We start from the raw sequence: 27,943 nt of genomic DNA on the forward strand, positions 1-27,943 counted from the left end.
CGACAGACTTTTATGGGCTGACATGTACATTTAGTTCCCCAATTAACACCAGCAAAGGAATTCCAAATGTGTTTTTTTGTGCATTTTAAGAAAGAATCAAATTAACTGTGCAATAATTTACAGCTAGCTAAATAACTATTACACAACAATAAAAAATGACATGATTATATAATGATTCAGTGATAATTAATAGGCCCAGTACAGGCACTTTTAGAATGAATGAACCTGCTGTGAGACAATATAAAAGCAAAAACACGATCTGAATCAATGAAACAAACCGGAATATTGAGAATACAGTGTTTTAATTATACAAATATGACAGGTGAAAGGTGAAAGTAACATACCATGGTCTTTGGGTTCCTCATGTTCAGCAGAGTTGAGGTTGATCGAGTTCATCTTCTCCTGAAGTCTGGAGTCCACAGTCAGATCTGACTGGAAATTATTGATATCCAGGAGCAGTTGTGGAGAACTGACACAGAGCAACTCTTCTTATACTAGAGAGCCACTAACTGCTTGGATTGATAGGCTGAAGAGGAGAACAATAGAACCATCTCTCAGCCAATCACAACCTAACAAACCCCCCTCCTCCCCTGGGCATGCTCTATCTATATCCAATACATGTATGGACATTATCTACATAGTAATAAAAGCATAAATGTATGTACTGTATCACTAGCCTACAGTGAATTGTTACTGAAGCAGAGACATATTCCTTCAGTCACAACAGAACCAAGTAGAACCAGCTCTGATGAAGAAACAACTGCTTCTTATACTGTGATCTTCAATTATCTTACAAAATGCTTTAAAATTACAAAGTTTACTATTGACTCTCTATTTTATGTTACTCGCTAAATGTGTGAACACACATGAACACACAGCACTCCTACAAACCACAGATTAACAACAACTCTTGACTCTGAATATTTAACCAAGATAAATAAATCACAAGTAAAGTCTACTAGTTATTTGTTTTCTAAGACACAAACTGCCACTCGATCACCCCTGCACTAAATAGTAGGAAGTCAAAACACATTGACTTGTAAACTATTCTACATTATTATAATTAAGTTGCTTTATTATCTAGAAGACAGTTTTCTGGTTTCACAAGACTGGTGTTGTTTTGTACAGAATATCATAAAATTACCGATTAGCCCACATACAAGACAGTGAAGACTTGTACACCATGTATCAGAAAATAAAAGCTACAATTAAATTAGTAATGTTTCTGCATTTATTCAAATCAGCAAGGAATGCACAAGTCCAATACTTTACAGCAGAGGAAACAAGAAATTAGATTGAAAATCACATTCATAGCAAGTGGAAATATTTCAAACATTTTTTCCCCTGCTATTTCACCATTTGACCCAAGTTACACCGATTTGTTGTTGATGTGTGTGTGGGCGGGGCGGGGGGCTATTGGCTATGCTATTGAGATGCAATTCAGTCAGACCATTGACTCATTGAGAATAAAGTAGTGATTTACATATAGCTGAATATGGCACAGTAGCCTATAATGTGTGAAATGAGTCACTAAGTACTAGAAGTTAAAATGATATGGTTTAATTGTGATCAATATGCAATAAAGACCTACATGTCACTAACTTAGTAGCCTACTAGAAGTTAAAATGATATGGTTTGTGATCAATATGCAATAAAGTCCTACATACTTAGACCTAGAAACCCCATTCCAACCTATTTAGGTTAATCTTACGTACGGTGGACATGTTTGCCTGAAAAGGAATCTTTGAAATGTTTCATAGAAATAGGCCTATAGTGCTTTCAAATTTGATACATTTATAATGGGGCTCAATGGCAGATATTGGCACATCAAAAAATCACTTTCACCTAGAAACTCCATTCACACTTTATATAATTCAGCTTACTGTGGAGAAATGCTGAAACTTTTTTACTTTTAAATGTTTTGAAGTTTCTGAGTTATTTAACTTAAACGCCCAATGCATTCTTAATGGCAATAGCACAAACTTTGGCATGCTACTAGTCCTACATACAGCTAGAAACCCCATTCCAACATATTTAGGTTAATCGTACAGTGAAAATGTTTGCCTGAAAATTAATCTTTGAAATGTTTCATAGAAATGTATAATGGGGCTCAATGGCAGATCTTGGCACGTCAAAAAAGCACTTTCTCCTAGAAACTCCATTAACAGTTTTTATAATTCAGCTTACTGTGGAGACACATGCCGGAACTTTTTTACTTTGAAATGTTTTGTAGTTTCTGAGTTACTTAACTTTTTAAATACAAACGTTTCAAAGGTTCTCCTTCCATGACCATCATCATCCATCACCATTCTATCATCTCAGAAATGTTTGACATCTGAAACATTTTCTAAATATGAATTTAAGCACATGCTACTTGTGTCTCATTTGATTTCAGTCATGCTAGTGTTAATGGCTCAATGTTGACAATGTTACAGGGCAATGGGTAAAGTGACTGCCTCGATCATAAGCACAATGTCAGAGGTATGGGTCCCCAGCAGGTAAAAACTGAAAAAAAAAAGAATCCTCACCAGTCATGTGTTTTTAGACTGTGGTGCTTTCCACTCACGTTCCACTTGCTATTCAAGCAGAACCATTCAGATAGATGTGACAATCAAGTACACACAGAAACCTAATTTCCACTTGATTGCTCCAAATGAAGCTGTTAAATTGTGTTTATAGTTGTTATTGTTCATAACAGCATCTGCATTTATCTTGCTGTTACATGGTGTGTTATTTCCTTCTAAAGGGTATTTCATGTGATTGACTGAAATTACCACACACTACAAAAAATGTTAAAAACAAACAAAAGAAAAACAGAAAACACCTCTGACTTGTTTGCCTTTACTTGTGACTGCACAACCATTATTTATGCTAAGTTTACTTGCAATTAATCAACACATTGTTTAAAAAATAAATCATCGTGAAACACTTTTATGTAGATGTACTGATATGTATCAGCCTCTATTTAATCAGATTGATGTTCAGTGCTTGATGTAGTAAAACTATTTCCACATCAACCTTGTGAACGTCTACATCCTTTGATCATCTGAAAGATTTTCTACTCACATATAGGGTTTCTCTCTGGTGTGAATGTTCTGTAATTTGTTGGTATTTAGAACACACGTAGCCTACTGAATTTTAATTACATAATATAGAAGCGGCGGATTGGTGTTCTCACAGCATGCTGCCGGAAGTCACGTGTCCCCAGTAGTTGTTGCAAATGTTAATACAATATTCAATCAGTGTGTACTTTGCACAGTATAGTCAACACAGGAGACAATGTATTCCTATGATATATGATAATATCATGTCATTTTCACAGTTGTGTACTTTACAGTAGAACTAGCTAAACACTGATAACACATTAATGGCATGGAACCTAATGGCTCTGCATGCTTTGTGTGTGTATTTGATTTAAAAAACAAGCCGCCTTTGTTTTCAATGATCCCTCCATTTGCACGTCGGCAAACCCGTTCACACGTGTGTGTCTTGCTCTCAAATCTCAGACATGCTTGTATGTGTTATTGTAAGTAGTTAGTAGTGAATTTGACCCAAGTTACACCGATTTGTTGTTGATGTGTGTGTGGGCGGGGTGGGGGGCTATTGGCTATGCTATTGAGATGCAATTCAGTCAGACCATTGACTCATTGAGAATAAAGTAATAACCCCATTCCAACCTATTTAGGTTAATCTTACGTACGGTGGACATGTTTGCCTGAAAAGGAATCTTTGAAATGTTTCATAGAAATAGGCCTATAGTGCTTTCAAATTTGATACATTTATAATGGGGCTCAATGGCAGATATTGGCACATCAAAAAATCACTTTCACCTAGAAACTCCATTCACACTTTATATAATTCAGCTTACTGTGGAGAAATGCTGAAACTTTTTTACTTTTAAATGTTTTGAAGTTTCTGAGTTATTTAACTTAAACGCCCAATGCAATCTTAATGGCAATAGCACAAACTTTGGCATGCTACTAGTCCTACATACAGCTAGAAACCCCATTCCAACATATTTAGGTTAATCGTACGGTGAAAATGTTTGCCTGAAAATTAATCTTTGAAATGTTTCATAGAAATGTATAATGGGGCTCAATGGCAGATCTTGGCACGTCAAAAAAGCACTTTCTCCTAGAAACTCCATTCACAGTTTTTATAATTCAGCTTACTGTGGAGACACATGCCGGAACTTTTTTACTTTGAAATGTTTTGTAGTTTCTGAGTTACTTAACTTTTTAAATACAAACGTTTCAAAGGTTCTCCTTCCATGACCATCATCATCCATCACCATTCTATCATCTCAGAAATGTTTGACATCTGAAACATTTTCTAAATATGAATTTAAGCACATGCTACTTGTGTCTCATTTGATTTCAGTCATGCTAGTGTTAATGGCTCAATGTTGACAATGTTACAGGGCAATGGGTAAAGTGACTGCCTCGATCATAAGCACAATGTCAGAGGTATGGGTCCCCAGCAGGTAAAAACTGAAAAAAAAAGAATCCTCACCAGTCATGTGTTTTTAGACTGTGGTGCTTTCCACTCACGTTCCACTTGCTATTCAAGCAGAACCATTCAGATAGATGTGACAATCAAGTACACACAGAAACCTAATTTCCACTTGATTGCTCCAAATGAAGCTGTTAAATTGTGTTTATAGTTGTTATTGTTCATAACAGCATCTGCATTTATCTTGCTGTTACATGGTGTGTTATTTCCTTCTAAAGGGTATTTCATGTGATTGACTGAAATTACCACACACTACAAAAAATGTTAAAAACAAACAAAAGAAAAACAGAAAACACCTCTGACTTGTTTGACTTTACTTGTGACTGCACAACCATTATTTATGCTAAGTTTACTTGCAATTAATCAACACATTGTTTAAAAAATAAATCATCGTGAAACACTTTTATGTAGATGTACTGATATGTATCAGCCTCTATTTAATCAGATTGATGTTCAGTGCTTGATGTAGTAAAACTATTTCCACATCAACCTTGTGAACGTCTACATCCTTTGATCATCTGAAAGATTTTCTACTCACATATAGGGTTTCTCTCTGGTGTGAATGTTCTGTAATTTGTAGCCTACTGAATTTTAATTACATAATATAGAAGCGGCGGATTGGCGTTCTCACAGCATGCTGCCGGAAGTCACGTGTCCCCAGTAGTTGTTGCAAATGTTAATACAATATTCAATCAGTGTGTACTTTGGACAGTATAGTCAACACAGGAGACAAATGTATTCCTATGATATATGATAATATCATGTCATTTTCACAGTTGTGTACTTTACAGTAGAACTAGCTAAACACTGATAACACATTAATGGCATGGAACCTAATGGCTCTGCATGCTTTGTGTGTGTATTTGATTTAAAAAACAAGCCGCCTTTGTTTTCAATGATCCCTCCATTTGCACGTCGGCAAACCCGTTCACACGTGTGTGTCTTGCTCTCAAATCTCAGACATGCTTGTATGTGTTATTGTAAGTAGTTAGTAGTGAGTAAGAGAAGTAGCCTGCAACAATGCCCTGCGTAAATACAGAATACATACATATATATATATATATATATAAAAAAAAAATATATATATATATATATATATATATATATATATATATATATATATATATATATATATATATATATATATATATGTATGTATTCTGTATTTACGCAGGGCATTGTTGCAGTATATATATATATATATTGTTGCAGTATATATATAAATAAATAAATCATCATACAAAACTTTTACGTAGATGTGCTGATATGTATCAGCCTCTATTTCAGATTGATGTTCAGTGCTTGATTTCTAAATTTCTACATTGACCACAAGGGAGGGACAACCTTGTGAAAGTCTACATCCTTTGAGCATCGGATAGCTTTTCTACTCACATATAGGGTTTCTCTCTGGTGTGGATTTTCTGGTGCGTTTTAAGGTTGGACATTTGAGAGAAGTGTTGTCCACACTGATCACATCCATATGGTTTCTCTCCAGTGTGAATTCTCTGGTGCGTTTTAAGGTTGGACATTTGAGAGAAGTGTTGTCCACACTGATCACATCCATAGGGTTTCTCTCCAGCGTGAATTCTCTGGTGCGTTTTAAGGCTGGACATACTAGAGAAGTGTTTTCCACACTGATCACATCCATAGGGTTTCTCTCCAGTGTGAATGTGCTGGTGTGTTTTAAGGTGGGACATTTGAGAGAAGTGTTGTCCACACTGATCACATCCATAGGGTTTCTCTCCAGTGTGAATTCTCTGGTGTGTTTTAAGGCTGGACATTTCGGAAAAGTGTTGTCCACACTGATCACATCCATAGGGTTTCTCTCCAGTGTGAATTCTCTGGTGTGTTTTAAGGTTGGACATTATAGAGAAGCTTTGTCCACACTGATCACATCCATAGGGTTTCTCTCCAGTGTGAATTCTCTGGTGTCTTTTAAGGTCGGACATTAGTGAGCACCGATGTCCACACTTATCACATCCATAGGGTTTCTCTCCAGTGTGAATTATCTGGTGTGTTTTAAGGTTGGACATTATAGAGAAGCGTTGTCCACACTGATCACATCCATAGGGTTTCTCTCCAGTGTGAATTCTCTGGTGTGTTTTAAGGCTGGACATTTCAGAAAAGTGTTTTCCACACTGATCACATCGATAGGGTTTCTCTCCAGTGTGAATTCTCTGGTGTGTTTTAAGGTTGGACATTATAGAGAAGCGTTGTCCACACTGATCACATCCATAGGGTTTCTCTCCAGTGTGAATTCTCTGGTGTGTTTTAAGGCTGGACATTTCAGAAAAGTGGTTTCCACACTGATCACATCGATAGGGTTTCTCTCCAGTGTGAATTCTCTGGTGTGTTTTAAGGTGAGATTTGTAATGGAAGCGTTGTCCACACTGGTCACATCCGTGCTGTTTTGGTTTAGCCAAGCTTCTATGTCCATTTACTGTTGGTAAGACAGGGAGGCAAGACTGATGATGCAACACTGCAGGATTGGAAACAAAGATAAAGGAAAAACACATTGAGAGGTTGAACGACAGACTTTTATTGGCTGAAATGTACATTTTGTTCCCCAATTAACACCAGCAAAGGAATGTGTTTTTTTGTGCATTTTCAGAAAGAATCAAATTAACTGTGCAATAATTTACAGCTAGCTAAATAACTATTACACAATCATTAAAAAAATGACATGATTATATAATGATTCAGTGGTGAGTAATAGGCCCACTACAAGCACTTTTAGAATGAATGAACCTGCTGTGAGACAATATAAAAGCAAAAACACAATCTGAATCAAATTACAATGAAACAAAGCGGAAGATTGAGAATACAATGTTTTAATTATACAAATATGACAGGTGAAAGGGGAAAGTAACATACCATGGTCTTTGGGTTCCTCCTGTTCAGCAGAGTTTAGGTTGATCGAGTTCATCTTCTCCTGAAGTCTGGAGTCCACAGTCAGATCTGATCATAAATGATTGATATCCTGGAGCAGTTGTGGAGAACTGACACAGAGCAACTCTTCTTATACTAGAGAGCCACTAACTGCTTGGATTGATAGGCCGGAGAGGAGAACAATAGAACCATCTCTCAGCCCATCACAACCTAACAAACTGCTGCATGCTCCACCCCCTCCTCCCCTGGGCATGCTCTATCTATATACAATACATGTATGGACATTATAGTATTAAAAGCATAAATGTATGTACTGTATCAGTACAGTGAATTGTTACTGAAGCAGAGACATATTCCTTCAGTCACAACAGAACCAAGTAGAACCAGCTATGATGAAGAAACAACTGCTTCTTATACTGTGATCTTCATTTATCTTACAAAATGTTATATGCTTTAAAATTACAAAGTTTACTATTGACTCTCTATTTTATGTTACTCGCTAAATGTGTGAACACACATGAACACACAGCACTCCTACAAACCACAGATTAACAACAACTCTTGACTCTGAACATTTAACCAAGATAAATAAATCACAAGTAAAGTCTACCAGTTATTTGTTTTCCAAGACACAAACTGCCACCCACCCCTGCACTAAATAGTAGGAAGTCATCACACATTGACTTGTAAACTATTCTACATTATTATAATTAAGTTGCCTCATTATCTAGAAGACAGTTTTCTGGTTTCACAGGACTGGTGTTGTTTTGTACAGAATATCGTAAAATGACCAGCCCACATACAAGACAGTGAAGACTTGTACACCATGTATCAGAAAATAAAAGCTACAATTAAATTAGTAATCATGTTTCGGCATTTACTCAAATCAGAAAGGAATGCACAAGTCCAATACTTTACAGCAGAGGAAACAAGAAATCACATTCATAGCAAGTGGAAATATTTCAAACATTTGTTTGCCTGCTATTTCACCATTTGACCCAAGTTACACCGATTTGTTGTTGATGTGTGTGTGGGCGGGGCGGGGGGCTATTGGCTATGCTATTGAGATGCAATTCAGTCAGACCATTGACTCATTGAGAATAAAGTAGTGATTTACATATAGCTGAATATGGCACAGTAGCCTATAATGTGTGAAATTAGTCACTAAGTACTAGAAGTTGAAATTATATGGTTTAATTGTGATCAATATGCAATAAAGACCTACATGTCACTAACTTAGTAGCCTACTAGAAGTTAAAATGATATGGTTTGTGATCAATATGCAATAAAGTCCTATACATAGTTACACAGTTGTGTACTTTACAGTAGAACTAGCTAAACACTGATAACACATTAATGGCATGGAACCTAATGGCTCTGCATGCTTTGTGTGTGTATTTGATTTAAAAAACAAGCCGCCTTTGTTTTCAATGATCCCTCCATTTGCACGTCGGCAAACCCGTTCACACGTGTGTGTCTTGCTCTCAAATCTCAGACATGCTTGTATGTGTTATTGTAAGTAGTTAGTAGTGAGTAAGAGAAGTAGCCTGCAACAATGCCCTGCGTAAATACAGAATACATACATATATATATATATATAAAAAATATATATATATATATATATATATATATATATATATATATATATATATATATATATATATATATATGTATGTATTCTGTATTTACGCAGGGCATTGTTGCAGTATATATATATATATATTGTTGCAGTATATATATAAATAAATAAATCATCATACAAAACTTTTACGTAGATGTGCTGATATGTATCAGCCTCTATTTCAGATTGATGTTCAGTGCTTGATTTCTAAATTTCTACATTGACCACAAGGGAGGGACAACCTTGTGAAAGTCTACATCCTTTGAGCATCGGATAGCTTTTCTACTCACATATAGGGTTTCTCTCTGGTGTGGATTTTCTGGTGCGTTTTAAGGTTGGACATTTGAGAGAAGTGTTGTCCACACTGATCACATCCATATGGTTTCTCTCCAGTGTGAATTCTCTGGTGCGTTTTAAGGTTGGACATTTGAGAGAAGTGTTGTCCACACTGATCACATCCATAGGGTTTCTCTCCAGCGTGAATTCTCTGGTGCGTTTTAAGGCTGGACATACTAGAGAAGTGTTTTCCACACTGATCACATCCATAGGGTTTCTCTCCAGTGTGAATGTGCTGGTGTGTTTTAAGGTGGGACATTTGAGAGAAGTGTTGTCCACACTGATCACATCCATAGGGTTTCTCTCCAGTGTGAATTCTCTGGTGTGTTTTAAGGCTGGACATTTCGGAAAAGTGTTGTCCACACTGATCACATCCATAGGGTTTCTCTCCAGTGTGAATTCTCTGGTGTGTTTTAAGGTTGGACATTATAGAGAAGCTTTGTCCACACTGATCACATCCATAGGGTTTCTCTCCAGTGTGAATTCTCTGGTGTCTTTTAAGGTCGGACATTAGTGAGCACCGATGTCCACACTTATCACATCCATAGGGTTTCTCTCCAGTGTGAATTATCTGGTGTGTTTTAAGGTTGGACATTATAGAGAAGCGTTGTCCACACTGATCACATCCATAGGGTTTCTCTCCAGTGTGAATTCTCTGGTGTGTTTTAAGGCTGGACATTTCAGAAAAGTGTTTTCCACACTGATCACATCGATAGGGTTTCTCTCCAGTGTGAATTCTCTGGTGTGTTTTAAGGTTGGACATTATAGAGAAGCGTTGTCCACACTGATCACATCCATAGGGTTTCTCTCCAGTGTGAATTCTCTGGTGTGTTTTAAGGCTGGACATTTCAGAAAAGTGGTTTCCACACTGATCACATCGATAGGGTTTCTCTCCAGTGTGAATTCTCTGGTGTGTTTTAAGGTGAGATTTGTAATGGAAGCGTTGTCCACACTGGTCACATCCGTGCTGTTTTGGTTTAGCCAAGCTTCTATGTCCATTTACTGTTGGTAAGACAGGGAGGCAAGACTGATGATGCAACACTGCAGGATTGGAAACAAAGATAAAGGAAAAACACATTGAGAGGTTGAACGACAGACTTTTATTGGCTGAAATGTACATTTTGTTCCCCAATTAACACCAGCAAAGGAATGTGTTTTTTTGTGCATTTTCAGAAAGAATCAAATTAACTGTGCAATAATTTACAGCTAGCTAAATAACTATTACACAATCATTAAAAAAATGACATGATTATATAATGATTCAGTGGTGAGTAATAGGCCCACTACAAGCACTTTTAGAATGAATGAACCTGCTGTGAGACAATATAAAAGCAAAAACACAATCTGAATCAAATTACAATGAAACAAAGCGGAAGATTGAGAATACAATGTTTTAATTATACAAATATGACAGGTGAAAGGGGAAAGTAACATACCATGGTCTTTGGGTTCCTCCTGTTCAGCAGAGTTTAGGTTGATCGAGTTCATCTTCTCCTGAAGTCTGGAGTCCACAGTCAGATCTGATCATAAATGATTGATATCCTGGAGCAGTTGTGGAGAACTGACACAGAGCAACTCTTCTTATACTAGAGAGCCACTAACTGCTTGGATTGATAGGCCGGAGAGGAGAACAATAGAACCATCTCTCAGCCCATCACAACCTAACAAACTGCTGCATGCTCCACCCCCTCCTCCCCTGGGCATGCTCTATCTATATACAATACATGTATGGACATTATAGTATTAAAAGCATAAATGTATGTACTGTATCAGTACAGTGAATTGTTACTGAAGCAGAGACATATTCCTTCAGTCACAACAGAACCAAGTAGAACCAGCTATGATGAAGAAACAACTGCTTCTTATACTGTGATCTTCATTTATCTTACAAAATGTTATATGCTTTAAAATTACAAAGTTTACTATTGACTCTCTATTTTATGTTACTCGCTAAATGTGTGAACACACATGAACACACAGCACTCCTACAAACCACAGATTAACAACAACTCTTGACTCTGAACATTTAACCAAGATAAATAAATCACAAGTAAAGTCTACCAGTTATTTGTTTTCCAAGACACAAACTGCCACCCACCCCTGCACTAAATAGTAGGAAGTCATCACACATTGACTTGTAAACTATTCTACATTATTATAATTAAGTTGCCTCATTATCTAGAAGACAGTTTTCTGGTTTCACAGGACTGGTGTTGTTTTGTACAGAATATCGTAAAATGACCAGCCCACATACAAGACAGTGAAGACTTGTACACCATGTATCAGAAAATAAAAGCTACAATTAAATTAGTAATCATGTTTCGGCATTTACTCAAATCAGAAAGGAATGCACAAGTCCAATACTTTACAGCAGAGGAAACAAGAAATCACATTCATAGCAAGTGGAAATATTTCAAACATTTGTTTGCCTGCTATTTCACCATTTGACCCAAGTTACACCGATTTGTTGTTGATGTGTGTGTGGGCGGGGCGGGGGGCTATTGGCTATGCTATTGAGATGCAATTCAGTCAGACCATTGACTCATTGAGAATAAAGTAGTGATTTACATATAGCTGAATATGGCACAGTAGCCTATAATGTGTGAAATTAGTCACTAAGTACTAGAAGTTGAAATTATATGGTTTAATTGTGATCAATATGCAATAAAGACCTACATGTCACTAACTTAGTAGCCTACTAGAAGTTAAAATGATATGGTTTGTGATCAATATGCAATAAAGTCCTATACATAGTTAGACCTAGAAACCCCATTCCAACCTATTTAGGTTCATCTTACGTACGGTGGACATGTTTGCCTGAAAAGGAATCTTTGAAATGTTTCATAGAAATAGGCCTATAGTGCTTTCAAATTTGATACATTTATAATGGGGCTCAATGGCAGATATTGGCACATCAAAAAATCACTTTCACCTAGAAACTCCATTCACACTTTATATAAGTCAGCTTACTGTGGAGAAATGCTGACACTTTTTTTCATTTGCACTCGATTGCTCCAAATGAAGCTGTTTATAGTTGTTATTGTTCCTTACATTGTGTGTAACAAAAGAAAAACAGAAAACACCTCTGACTTGTTTTCCTTTACTTGTGACTGCACAACCATTATTTATGCTAAGTTTACTTGCAATTAATCAACACATTGGTCAAAAAATAAATCATCATGAAACACTTTTATGTAGATGATATGTATCAGCCTCTATTTAATCAGATTGACGTTCAGGGCTTCATGTAGTAAAACTATTTCCACATAGACCACAAGGGAGCAGTTTAAATCCATTGTGTACAACCTTGTGAAAGTCTACATCCTTTGAGCATCTGAAAGCTATTCACATATAGGGTTTCTCTCTGGTGTGAATTTTCTGGTGTTTTTTAAGGCTGGACATGTCAGAGAAGTGTTTTCCACACTGATCACATCCATAGGGTTTCTCTCCAGTGTGTATTCTCTTGTGGTTTTTAAGGCTGGATAATTGAGAGAAGTGTTGTCCACAATGATCACATCCATAGGGTTTCTCTCCAGTGTGAATTCTCTGGTGTGTTTTAAGGCTGGACATTCGAGAGAAGTGTTGTCCACACTGATCACATCCATAGGGTTTCTCTCCAGTGTGAATTCTCTGGTGTGTTTTAAGGCTGGACATTTTAGAAAAGTGTTGTCCACACTGATCACATCCATAGGGTTTCTCTCCAGTGTGAATTCTCTGGTGTCTTTTAAGGTCGGACATTTGTGAGAACCGTTGTCCACACTGATCACATCCATAGGGTTTCTCTCCAGTGTGAATTCTCTGGTGTGTTTTAAGGTTGGACATTATAGAGAATCTTTGTCCACACTGATCACATCCATAGGGTTTCTCTCCAGTGTGAATTCTCTGGTGTGTTTTAAGGTTGGACATTATAGAGAATCTTTGTCCACACTGATCACATCCATAGGGTTTCTCTCCAGTGTGAATTATCTTGTGTGTTTTAAGGTTGGACATTATAGAGAAGCGTTGTCCACACCGATCACATCCATAGGGTTTCTCTCCAGTGTGAATTATCTGGTGTGTTTTAAGGCTGGACATTTCAGAAAAGTGTTGTCCACACTGATCACATCCATAGGGTTTCTCTCCAGTGTGAATTCTCTGGTGTCTTTTAAGGTGAGATTTGTAATGGAAGCGTTGTCCACACTGGTCACAGCTGTGGTGTTTTGGTTTAGCCAAGCTTCTATGTTCATTTACTGTTGGTAAGACAGGGAGGCCAGACTGATGATGCAACACTGGATTGGAAACAAAAATAAAGGAAAAACACATTGAGAGGTTGAATGACAGACTTTTATGGGCTGACATGTACATTTAAATTAACACCAGCAAAGGAATTCCAAATGTGTTACACAATAATACACAATTATATGATTGTATAATGATTCAGTGGTAAGTAATAGGCCCACTACAAGCACTTTTAGAATTAATGAACCTGCTGTGAGATAATATAAAAGCAAAAACACGATCTGAATCAAATTACAATGAAACAAAGCGGAAGATTGAGAATACGATGTTTTAATTATACAAATATGACAGGTGAAAGGGGAAAGTAACATACCATGGTCTTTGGGTTCCTCCTGTTCAGCAGAGTTGAGGTTGATCGAGTTCATCTTCTCCTGAAGTCTGGAGTCCACAGTCAGATCTGATCAGAAATTATTGATATCCTGGATCAGTTGTGGAGAACTAACACAGAGCAACTCTTCTTATACTAGAGAGCCACTAACTGCTTGGATTGATAGGCCGGAGAGGAGAACAATAGAACCATCTCTCAGCCAATCACAACCTAACAAACTGCTGCATGCTCCACCCCCTCCTCCCCTGGGCATGCTCTATCTATATACAATACATGTATGGACATTATAGTATTAAAAGCATAAATGTATGTACTGTATCAGTACAGTGAATTGTTACTGAAGCAGAGACATATTCCTTCAGTCACAACAGAACCAAGTAGAACCAGCTCTGATGAAGAAACAACTGCTTCTTATACTGTGATCTTCATTTATCTTACAAAATGTTATATGCTTTAAAATTACAAAGTTTACTATTGACTCTCTATTTTATGTTACTCGCTAAATGTGTGAACACACATGAACACACAGCACTCCTACAAACCACAGATTAACAACAACTCTTGACTCTGAACATTTAACCAAGATAAATAAATCACAAGTAAAGTCTACCAGTTATTTGTTTTCCAAGACACAAACTGCCACCCACCCCTGCACTAAATAGTAGGAAGTCATCACACATTGACTTGTAAACTATTCTACATTATTATAATTAAGTTGCTAGAAGACAGTTTTCTGGTTTCACAGGACTGGTGTCGTGTTGTACAGAATATCATAAAATGACCGATTAGCCCACATACAAGACAGTGAAGACTTGTACACCATGTATCAGAAAATAAAAGCTACAATTAAATTAGTAATGTTTATGCATTTACTCAAATCAGCAAGGAATGCACAAGTCCAATACTTTACAGCAGAGGAAATAAGAAATTAGATTGAAAATCACATTCATAGCAAGTGGAAATATTTCAAACATGATTTTTTCCGCTGCTATTTCACCATTTGACCCAAGTTACACCGATTTGTTGTTGATGTGTGTGTGGGCGGGGCGGGGGGCTATTGGCTATGCTATTGAGATGCAATTCAGTCCATTGACTCATTGAGAATAAAGTAGTGATTTACATAATAGCTGTGTGTATGGGACAATAGCCTATAATGTGTGAAATGAGTCACTAAGTACTAGAAGTTAAAATTATATGGTTTAATTGTGATCAATATGCAATAAAGACCTACATGTCACTAACTTAGTAGCCTACTAGAAGTTAAAATGATATGGTTTGTGATCAATATGCAATAAAGTCCTACATACTTAGACCTAGAAACCCCATTCCAACCTATTTAGGTTCATCTTACAAGATACAGTGGACATGTTTGCCTGAAAAGGAATATTTTAAATGTTTCATAGAAATAGGCCTATAGTGCTTTCAAATTTGATACATTTATAATGGGGCTCAATGGCAGATATTGGCACATCAAAAAATCACTTTCACCTAGAAACTCCAACATGTATAATTCAGCTTACTGTGGAGAAATGCTGAAACTTTTTTACCTTTAAATGTTTTGAAGTTTCTGAGTTATTTAACTTAAACGCCCAATGCATTCTTAATGGCAATAGCACAAACCTTGGCATGCTACTTGTCCTACATACAGCTAGAAACCCCATTCCAACCTATTTAGGTTCATCTTACGGTGAACATGTTTGCCTGAAAATTAATCTTTGAAATGTTTCATAGTTTTAGAAATATAGTGCTTTCAAATTTGAGAAATGTATAATGGGGCTCAATGGCAGATCTTGGCACGTCAAAAAAGCACTTTCTCCTAGAAACTCCATTCACAGTTTTTATAATTCAGCTTAGCCTACTGTGGACTTTGAGGAGACACATGCCGGAACTTTTTTACTTTGAAATGTTTTGTAGTTTCTGAGTTATTTAACTTTTTAAATACAAACGTTTCAAAGGTTCCCCTTCCATGACCATCATCATCCATCACCATTCTATCATCTCAGAAATGTTTGACATCTGAAACATTTTCTAAATAGGAATTTAAGCACATGCTACTTGTGTGTCATTTTAATTCAGTCATGCTATAGTGTTAATGGCTCAATGTTGACAATGTTACAGGGCAATGGGTAAAGTGACTGCCTCGATCATAAGCACAATGTCAGAGGTATGGGTCCCCAGCAGGTAAAAACTGCCGGATGCTAACTTGCAACTTAACTAGGCAAAACAAATCAATGTAGCATGTGACGTATCAAACTAGGGGCTTTTTGAGGCTGAATCCATTCAAAGTATTAGTTTTGCAAAAAAATAAAACACACTCCTTGGGATATAAACGTTCATAGGCACTTGCCCAAATGTGCTGAAAGATGGCTATGGCTGTTTTTAACCCAATGAGAATGGGAATGGATTCAGCATCATGAAAACCCCCTAATGCTTGGAATGGATTCAGCATCATGAAAACCCCCTAAAGCTTGGAATGGATTCAGCATCATGAAAACCCCCTAATGCTTGGAATGGATTCAGCATCATGAAAACCCCATATGGCACATGCTACATAAAGCATGATGATATTTTGAACAACCTACTTCTGTAGCCTGTAGGTTGTTATGGTATGGTCTATGCCAAATATGCCAATTATGAAAATTGCTCAACATATATGTTGATAGTTAGCATCTGGCTGTTTCTACATGCTGGGGACCCATACTCAACATTTCTAACATAAAACTTGGTGTACTCAACATGCATTGGTTCTATGGACTATCAAGTGGACTATCAACATGCATTAGTTCTATGGACTATCAAGTGGGCTATCAACAGAGAATTGAGGAGAAAATAAATCATAGCAGGCCTACAGAAAATGACTCCCAAACTCACTGGGTCAGTCCTTTCAGATCTCTTACATTAGTTGTTCACATTTTACACTGGTTAATGTGGAAAATCAGGCAAAATGAAAGCTTTGCTGCCACCATGTGGTGATAACGGACAATCGCAGAATGCATCAACAGAATGAATGAATGGAGTCAATTTGAGTGGAAGCACATAATGGCTGCCACTGCTATGCTCTACTATTTGCACACATTTCAATCAAATTGAATACAAAATTAAATAACACAGCATGGTGATAAAACAACCCAACGTTTTATTATTGTACAAATTGCAATTTAACAGATCAGAACATATTCCACTTGCTGAGAAATAATAGTAATTCCTCTGTTAAAACAGTGTTCAGTTTTAGTCATTTTAGAAAAATATGATCTTTGAACATAATTGTCGTTAGAAACTAAGTATTTACATACAACATAAGATAATTGGGTGTCTTATACAAAGCTGACCGGAGTCCCCCAGGGGCCTGTACTAGTCTCCCTCATTTTCACCACCCCTCTCTACACTAAATATCTTTGCAGAAAATAGTCGAAAAGCTTTATAGATCAGTGGTTCTCAAAGTGGGGTCAAAATGTTGAATAATTTAGATTTCTTTCTTTTACACAATCATCTTCAATTATCTTTGAAGTCTTCTCTTTGGTGGGTCCGCGGCTAGTGGCTACATAAATATCAATTTGGGGGTCCTTGACGTGAAAAAGTGTTTTGGGGACCACAAGTGGTCCTTGATTGGAACATGGGTTCCAGGTGGTCCCAATGTAGCTAAATTATGTAATTTTGGTAACCTACACAATCTACACAATTAGAGAATGTGTAGAATAATTGCTATTTTTGATTGCCTGATTGAGTGTTTGCCTGTTATCTCTCCTAATGGTACCAACATCAATACAGCATGGAATTGTGGACAAATTCATATCTGAAAAAATTAATAAAAGAATAATAGAACTTGATGTGAAAAAGGCTGAAAACCACCGATATAACAGAAGCAATATGATGAGAGGCAACTGGGTGTGAGTTTTGGGGCATTAACAAATACAAATAAAACATTTGATTAACAATCCAAATCCTCACAGAACACACACTTCCTGTTGGAACTCTGTGTGTGTGTGTGTGTGTGTGTGTGTGTGTGTGTGTGTGTGTACACGATAATTGGGTGTCTTATAAAAAGCTGACCGGAGTCCCCCAGGGGACTGTACTAGTCTCCCTCATTTTCACCACCCCTCTCTACACTAAATATCTTTGCAGAAAATAGTCGAAAAGCTTTATAGATCAGTGGTTCTCAAAGTGGGGTCAAAATTAGTAACTTAGTTAACTTAGTACTAGAAGTTAAAATGTCACTAACTACTTTCTTGCAAGGCTAGAATGCTCATTGCAAGTCTGACGTTCAATAAGTCAAATATGTTATGATAAACTATGACCTACTGTTTATACCATTCTTAAATCTGTTCAAGTCTATTCCTACTGTAACTGTATGAGTCTTCCTCACGTTCCACTTGCTATTCAAGCCGAACCATTCAGATAGATGTGAAAATCAAGTACACATATAAACCTAATTTGCTCCAAATGAAGCTGTTTATAGTTGTTATTGTTCCTGTATCTTCATTTATCTTGCTGTTACATTGTGTGTAACAAAAGAAAAACAGAAAACACCTCTGACTTGTTTGCCTTTACTTGTGACTGCACAACCATTATTTATGCAAAGTTTACTTGCAATTAATCAACACATTGGTCAAATATTGGTCAAATATCAGCCTCTATTTAATCAGATTGACGTTCAGGGCTTCATGTAGTAAAACTATTTCCACATAGACCACAAGGGAGCAGTTTAAATCCATTGTGGACAACCTTGTGAAAGGCTACATCCTTTGAGCATCTGAAAGCTTTTCTACTCACATATATGGTTTCTCTCTGGTGTGGATTTTCTGGTGTGTTTTAAGGTTGGACATTTGAGAGAAGTGTTGTCCACACTGATCACATCCATAGGGTTTCTCTCCAGTGTGAATTATATTGTGTTTTTTAAGGCTGGACATTTCAGAGAAGTGTTTTCCACACTGTTCACATCCATAGAGTTTCTCTCCAGTGTGAATTCTCTGGTGCTTTTTAAGGCTGGACATTTCAGAAAAGTGTTGTCCACACTGATCACATCCATAGGGTTTCTCTCCAGTGTGAATTCTCTGGTGTGTTTTAAGGCTGGACATTATAGAGAAGCGTTGTCCACACTGATCACATCCATAGGGTTTCTCTCCAGTGTGAATTATCTGGTGTGTTTTAAGGTTGGACATTATAGAGAAGCGTTGTCCACACTGATCACATCCATAGGGTTTCTCTCCAGTGTGAATTCTCTGGTGTGTTTTAAGGTGAGATTTGTAATGGAAGCGTTGTCCACACTGGTCACATCCGTGCTGTTTTGGTTTAGCAGAGCTTCTATGTTCATTTACTGTTGGTAAGACAGGGAGGCCAGACTGATGATGCAACACTGGTTTGGAAACAAAGATAAAGGAAAAACACATTGGGAGGTTGAATGACAGACTTTTATGGGCTGAAATGTACATTTATTTCCCCAATTAACACCAGCAAATTAATTTTGTGCATTTTCAGAATCAAATTAACTGTGCAATAATTTACAGCTAGCTAAATAACTATTACAGAATCATTAAAAAAGAATGACATGATTGTATAATGATTCAGTGGTAAGTAATAGGCCCACTACAAGCACTTTTAGAATGAATGAACCTGCTGTGAGACAATATAAAAGCAAAATCACAATCTGAATCAAATTACAATGAAACAAAGCGGAAGATTGAGAATACAATGTTTTAATTATACAAATATGACAGGTGAAAGGTGAAAGTAACATACCATGGTCTTTGGGTTCCTCAGAGTTGAGGTTGACCGAGTTCATCTTCTCCTGAAGTCTGGAGTCCACAGTCAGATCTGATCAGAAATGATTGATATCCTGGAGCAGTTGTGGAGGACGGACACAGAGCAACTCTTCTTATACTAGAGAGCCACTAACTGCTTGGATTGATAGGCCGGAGAGGAGAACAATAGAACCATCTCTCAGCCAATCACAACCTAACAAACTGCTGCATGCTCCACCCCCTCCTCCCCTGGGCATGCTCTATCTATATACAATACATGTATGTACATTATGTACCTAGTATTAAAAGCATAAATGTTTATTATCAGTACAGTGAATTGTTACTGAAGCAGAGACATATTCCTTCAGTCACAACAGAACCAAGTAGAACCAGCTCTGATGAAGAAACAACTGCTTCTTATACTGTGATCTTCATTTATCTTACAAAATGCTATATGCTTTAAAATTACAAAGTTTACTATTGACTCTCTATTTTATGTTACTCGCTAAATGTGTGAACACACATGAACACACAGCACTCCTACAAACCACAGATTAACAACAACTCTGAACATTTAACCAAGATAAATAAATCACAAGTAAAGTCTACCAGTTATTTGTTTTCCAAGACACAAACTGCCACCCACCCCTGCACTAAATAGTAGGAATTTATCATCACACATTGACTTGTAAACTATTCTACATTATTATAATTAAGTTGCTTTATTATCTAGAAGACAGTTTTCTGGTTTCACAGGACTGGTGTTGTTTTGTACAGAATATCATAAAATGACCGATTAGCCCACATGCAAGACAGTGAAGACTTGTACACCATGTATCAGAAAATAAAAGCTACAATTAAATTAGTAATGTTTCTGCATGTAGGCCTACTCAAATCAGCAAGGGATGCACAAGTCCAATACTTTACAGCAGAGGAAACAAGAAATTAGATTGAAAATCACATTCATAGCAAGTGGAAATATTTCAAACATGATTTATTTTCCCTGCTATTTCACCATTTGACCCAAGTTACACCGATTTGTTGTTGATGTGTGTGTGGGCGGGGGGCTATTGGCTATGCTATTGAGATGCAATTCAGTCCATTGACTCATTGAGAATAAGCTGTATAAGGCATGCTACTATAGTGCCCCCATTCGAACCTATTTAGGTTAATCTTACAGTGGACATGTTTGCCTGAAAAGGAATCTTTGAAATTTTTCATAGTAGAAATATAGTCCTTTCAAAATTGCGAAATGTAGGCTATAATGGGGCTCAATGGCAGATATTGGCACGTCAAAAAAGCACTTTCACCCAGAAACTCCATTCACACTTTTTATAATTCAGCTTACTGTGGTCACATATGCTGGAACTTTTTACTCAGTTTCTGAGTTAATTATCTTCAACGACCAATGCATTCTTAATGGCAATAGCTCAAAATGTGGCATGCTACTACATGTCACTAATTTAGTACTAGAAGTTAAAATGATATGGTTTGTGATGAATATGCAATAAAGGCCTACTTTGAACTAACACCATAATTATGCTCTTGCAAGACCGACGTTCAATAAGTCAAATATGTTATGATAAACTATGACCTACTGTTTATACCATTCTTACATCTGTTCAAGTCTAATTCCTACTGTAACTGTACAACAACTATAGAATGTAGTGTTTTCTTGCATTCTGTGGTTTGGTTTATGGGTGAGGGGAATATTGTGAATGGAAGGAAAATATACAAAGCCAAATCCAACAAAGGCACAGTGAGCTTTAAACCTACAGCTAGTGTTGTAGTTCTCGAGACATGGTCTCGTCTCGAGACCGGTCTCGAGACCAAATTTTCGTGGTCTCGGTCTTGTCTCGGTCTCGCGCTTCTCACCTTTTTTTGTCTTGTGGTCTCGTCTCGGTCTCGCGCCTCATTTGTCTTGGTCTTGTCTCGGTCTCGCGCTTCTCGCCTTTTTTTGTCTTGTGGTCTCGTCTCGGTCTCGCCTCTCATTTGTCTTGGTCTTGTCTCGGTCTTGCGCTTCTCGCCTTTTTTGTCTTGTGGTCTCGTCTCGGTCTCGCGCCTCATTTGTCTTGGTCTTGTCTTGGTCTCGGACTTATTGTCTCGGGTCTCTTCCCCCACCGAGACCACTCGAGACGAGATGCAAAACGTTCTATTATATCAACCCGATCGCAAGGACTGAGAGAGTGAGATTTAATTCACATTAATGAATTAAAGACAGCTGTTAAGGAGAACAGCGCTGCATGACGTTCATACAGGTCCAAAGAAGAGCACATGTTGATGTTATTATGATCATTCTATCATGAAATTCTATCAGCCTCAGGCAATGGGCTTAAATAAATAAAGTGTCGGCCGGGAGGCGGAGAGTTACGCACGGCATTGACGGCAATACGCATGCAGCGCCCGGCATACAGCCTGGCATTTTCATTTCAATATATTCTACCAACAGTGCAAGACTGCAAGCTTTCTTTTTGTGTTGTAAGTTGTAACTTGTAGCCTGTAGTCGTTTTAATAAACGAGGTTGAGCGGTGATCTGAATACTGATCTGAAAATAGCCAATCTACAACTATCACAACGCGTTGCACTGCAGCCGTGCAGCGCGACCGCGACAGTATGAACTATGAAGCATCGCCTCGGTTTAGTTTCATCATGAGAAGAGTAAAGAACCGCCACCTACCTGACGTTACATCTATACCTAAAGTAAACTAAAATCCATCCATCGTCCACCTTATGTGATCATGTCTTGTCAGGCTATAATAAAAACGATCATAAAAACAATCCTTTGTTGTATAACGTGCATGCATGCCTCATTGACATTGTTGGTTCACTACCGATTTATTTACTAAAAGGCTCAAACAGCAGCAACCAAAACCAACTAATAAACTATTGTTTTAATTTGAAGGTGAGCCATAGCCCATAGCCATTAATCTGAAAGGTTTTGGTCGGAAACTGTCAAACTGACAGTGACGGACAGTGTGACAGGTGAGGTCACAGTTCACAGGTTAATTCAGTGCATGCGCAATGCACATGGTTTAATTTGGGGGAACAACAAATGTACTGGTCAATAAGATGTCGGCTAATTCAGCTGTTATAAGGTTTGGCTTTGTGGAACACAAAAATTACATTTGCAAGGATAATGGGGGGAAAAAGCACAGTGCAAAGTGCAAGTTTTGTGGAAAATCATACTCTGAGACGTCAGGAAGAGGGAAAAATAGTCTTGGTCTTGACTCGGTCTCGCCTCGCGGCAGTCTCGGTCTCGACCCTCCTAGGTCTTGGTCTCTGCCCCCTAGGCTCGCATCGGTCTTGGTCTCGACCCTCCAGGTCTTGGTCTTGGTCCCAATTCTCTGGTGTGTTTTAAGGCTGGACATTTTAGAAAAGTGTTGTCCACACTGATCACATCCATAGGGTTTCTCTCCAGTGTGAATTCTCTGGTGTCTTTTAAGGTCGGACATTTGTGAGAACCGTTGTCCACACTGATCACATCCATAGGGTTTCTCTCCAGTGTGAATTCTCTGGTGTGTTTTAAGGTTGGACATTATAGAGAATCTTTGTCCACACTGATCACATCCATAGGGTTTCTCTCCAGTGTGAATTCTCTGGTGTGTTTTAAGGTTGGACATTATAGAGAATCTTTGTCCACACTGATCACATCCATAGGGTTTCTCTCCAGTGTGAATTATCTTGTGTGTTTTAAGGTTGGACATTATAGAGAAGCGTTGTCCACACCGATCACATCCATAGGGTTTCTCTCCAGTGTGAATTATCTGGTGTGTTTTAAGGCTGGACATTTCAGAAAAGTGTTGTCCACACTGATCACATCCATAGGGTTTCTCTCCAGTGTGAATTCTCTGGTGTGTTTTAAGGTGAGATTTGTAATGGAAGCGTTGTCCACACTGGTCACATCCGTGCTGTTTTGGTTTAGCAGAGCTTCTATGTTCATTTACTGTTGGTAAGACAGGGAGGCCAGACTGATGATGCAACACTGGTTTGGAAACAAAGATAAAGGAAAAACACATTGGGAGGTTGAATGACAGACTTTTATGGGCTGAAATGTACATTTATTTCCCCAATTAACACCAGCAAATTAATTTTGTGCATTTTCAGAATCAAATTAACTGTGCAATAATTTACAGCTAGCTAAATAACTATTACAGAATCATTAAAAAAGAATGACATGATTGTATAATGATTCAGTGGTAAGTAATAGGCCCACTACAAGCACTTTTAGAATGAATGAACCTGCTGTGAGACAATATAAAAGCAAAATCACAATCTGAATCAAATTACAATGAAACAAAGCGGAAGATTGAGAATACAATGTTTTAATTATACAAATATGACAGGTGAAAGGTGAAAGTAACATACCATGGTCTTTGGGTTCCTCAGAGTTGAGGTTGACCGAGTTCATCTTCTCCTGAAGTCTGGAGTCCACAGTCAGATCTGATCAGAAATGATTGATATCCTGGAGCAGTTGTGGAGGACGGACACAGAGCAACTCTTCTTATACTAGAGAGCCACTAACTGCTTGGATTGATAGGCCGGAGAGGAGAACAATAGAACCATCTCTCAGCCAATCACAACCTAACAAACTGCTGCATGCTCCACCCCCTCCTCCCCTGGGCATGCTCTATCTATATACAATACATGTATGTACATTATGTACCTAGTATTAAAAGCATAAATGTTTATTATCAGTACAGTGAATTGTTACTGAAGCAGAGACATATTCCTTCAGTCACAACAGAACCAAGTAGAACCAGCTCTGATGAAGAAACAACTGCTTCTTATACTGTGATCTTCATTTATCTTACAAAATGCTATATGCTTTAAAATTACAAAGTTTACTATTGACTCTCTATTTTATGTTACTCGCTAAATGTGTGAACACACATGAACACACAGCACTCCTACAAACCACAGATTAACAACAACTCTGAACATTTAACCAAGATAAATAAATCACAAGTAAAGTCTACCAGTTATTTGTTTTCCAAGACACAAACTGCCACCCACCCCTGCACTAAATAGTAGGAATTTATCATCACACATTGACTTGTAAACTATTCTACATTATTATAATTAAGTTGCTTTATTATCTAGAAGACAGTTTTCTGGTTTCACAGGACTGGTGTTGTTTTGTACAGAATATCATAAAATGACCGATTAGCCCACATGCAAGACAGTGAAGACTTGTACACCATGTATCAGAAAATAAAAGCTACAATTAAATTAGTAATGTTTCTGCATGTAGGCCTACTCAAATCAGCAAGGGATGCACAAGTCCAATACTTTACAGCAGAGGAAACAAGAAATTAGATTGAAAATCACATTCATAGCAAGTGGAAATATTTCAAACATGATTTATTTTCCCTGCTATTTCACCATTTGACCCAAGTTACACCGATTTGTTGTTGATGTGTGTGTGGGCGGGGGGCTATTGGCTATGCTATTGAGATGCAATTCAGTCCATTGACTCATTGAGAATAAGCTGTATAAGGCATGCTACTATAGTGCCCCCATTCGAACCTATTTAGGTTAATCTTACAGTGGACATGTTTGCCTGAAAAGGAATCTTTGAAATTTTTCATAGTAGAAATATAGTCCTTTCAAAATTGCGAAATGTAGGCTATAATGGGGCTCAATGGCAGATATTGGCACGTCAAAAAAGCACTTTCACCCAGAAACTCCATTCACACTTTTTATAATTCAGCTTACTGTGGTCACATATGCTGGAACTTTTTACTCAGTTTCTGAGTTAATTATCTTCAACGACCAATGCATTCTTAATGGCAATAGCTCAAAATGTGGCATGCTACTACATGTCACTAATTTAGTACTAGAAGTTAAAATGATATGGTTTGTGATGAATATGCAATAAAGGCCTACTTTGAACTAACACCATAATTATGCTCTTGCAAGACCGACGTTCAATAAGTCAAATATGTTATGATAAACTATGACCTACTGTTTATACCATTCTTACATCTGTTCAAGTCTAATTCCTACTGTAACTGTACAACAACTATAGAATGTAGTGTTTTCTTGCATTCTGTGGTTTGGTTTATGGGTGAGGGGAATATTGTGAATGGAAGGAAAATATACAAAGCCAAATCCAACAAAGGCACAGTGAGCTTTAAACCTACAGCTAGTGTTGTAGTTCTCGAGACATGGTCTCGTCTCGAGACCGGTCTCGAGACCAAATTTTCGTGGTCTCGGTCTTGTCTCGGTCTCGCGCTTCTCACCTTTTTTTGTCTTGTGGTCTCGTCTCGGTCTCGCGCCTCATTTGTCTTGGTCTTGTCTCGGTCTCGCGCTTCTCGCCTTTTTTTGTCTTGTGGTCTCGTCTCGGTCTCGCCTCTCATTTGTCTTGGTCTTGTCTCGGTCTCGCGCTTCTCGCCTTTTTTGTCTTGTGGTCTCGTCTCGGTCTCGCGCCTCATTTGTCTTGGTCTTGTCTTGGTCTCGGACTTATTGTCTCGGGTCTCTTCCCCCACCGAGACCACTCGAGACGAGATGCAAAACGTTCTATTATATCAACCCGATCGCAAGGACTGAGAGAGTGAGATTTAATTCACATTAATGAATTAAAGACAGCTGTTAAGGAGAACAGCGCTGCATGACGTTCATACAGGTCCAAAGAAGAGCACATGTTGATGTTATTATGATCATTCTATCATGAAATTCTATCAGCCTCAGGCAATGGGCTTAAATAAATAAAGTGTCGGCCGGGAGGCGGAGAGTTACGCACGGCATTGACGGCAATACGCATGCAGCGCCCGGCATACAGCCTGGCATTTTCATTTCAATATATTCTACCAACAGTGCAAGACTGCAAGCTTTCTTTTTGTGTTGTAAGTTGTAACTTGTAGCCTGTAGTCGTTTTAATAAACGAGGTTGAGCGGTGATCTGAATACTGATCTGAAAATAGCCAATCTACAACTATCACAACGCGTTGCACTGCAGCCGTGCAGCGCGACCGCGACAGTATGAACTATGAAGCATCGCCTCGGTTTAGTTTCATCATGAGAAGAGTAAAGAACCGCCACCTACCTGACGTTACATCTATACCTAAAGTAAACTAAAATCCATCCATCGTCCACCTTATGTGATCATGTCTTGTCAGGCTATAATAAAAACGATCATAAAAACAATCCTTTGTTGTATAACGTGCATGCATGCCTCATTGACATTGTTGGTTCACTACCGATTTATTTACTAAAAGGCTCAAACAGCAGCAACCAAAACCAACTAATAAACTATTGTTTTAATTTGAAGGTGAGCCATAGCCCATAGCCATTAATCTGAAAGGTTTTGGTCGGAAACTGTCAAACTGACAGTGACGGACAGTGTGACAGGTGAGGTCACAGTTCACAGGTTAATTCAGTGCATGCGCAATGCACATGGTTTAATTTGGGGGAACAACAAATGTACTGGTCAATAAGATGTCGGCTAATTCAGCTGTTATAAGGTTTGGCTTTGTGGAACACAAAAATTACATTTGCAAGGATAATGGGGGGAAAAAGCACAGTGCAAAGTGCAAGTTTTGTGGAAAATCATACTCTGAGACGTCAGGAAGAGGGAAAAATAGTCTTGGTCTTGACTCGGTCTCGCCTCGCGGCAGTCTCGGTCTCGACCCTCCTAGGTCTTGGTCTCTGCCCCCTAGGCTCGCATCGGTCTTGGTCTCGACCCTCCAGGTCTTGGTCTTGGTCCCAATTCTCTGGTGTGTTTTAAGGCTGGACATTTTAGAAAAGTGTTGTCCACACTGATCACATCCATAGGGTTTCTCTCCAGTGTGAATTCTCTGGTGTCTTTTAAGGTCGGACATTTGTGAGAACCGTTGTCCACACTGATCACATCCATAGGGTTTCTCTCCAGTGTGAATTCTCTGGTGTGTTTTAAGGTTGGACATTATAGAGAATCTTTGTCCACACTGATCACATCCATAGGGTTTCTCTCCAGTGTGAATTCTCTGGTGTGTTTTAAGGTTGGACATTATAGAGAATCTTTGTCCACACTGATCACATCCATAGGGTTTCTCTCCAGTGTGAATTATCTTGTGTGTTTTAAGGTTGGACATTATAGAGAAGCGTTGTCCACACCGATCACATCCATAGGGTTTCTCTCCAGTGTGAATTATCTGGTGTGTTTTAAGGCTGGACATTTCAGAAAAGTGTTGTCCACACTGATCACATCCATAGGGTTTCTCTCCAGTGTGAATTCTCTGGTGTGTTTTAAGGTGAGATTTGT

Source organism: Protomyctophum bolini (assembly GCF_963924005.1).
Source record: "Protomyctophum bolini genome assembly, chromosome: 2".
NCBI classification, from domain to species: domain Eukaryota; kingdom Metazoa; phylum Chordata; class Actinopteri; order Myctophiformes; family Myctophidae; genus Protomyctophum; species Protomyctophum bolini.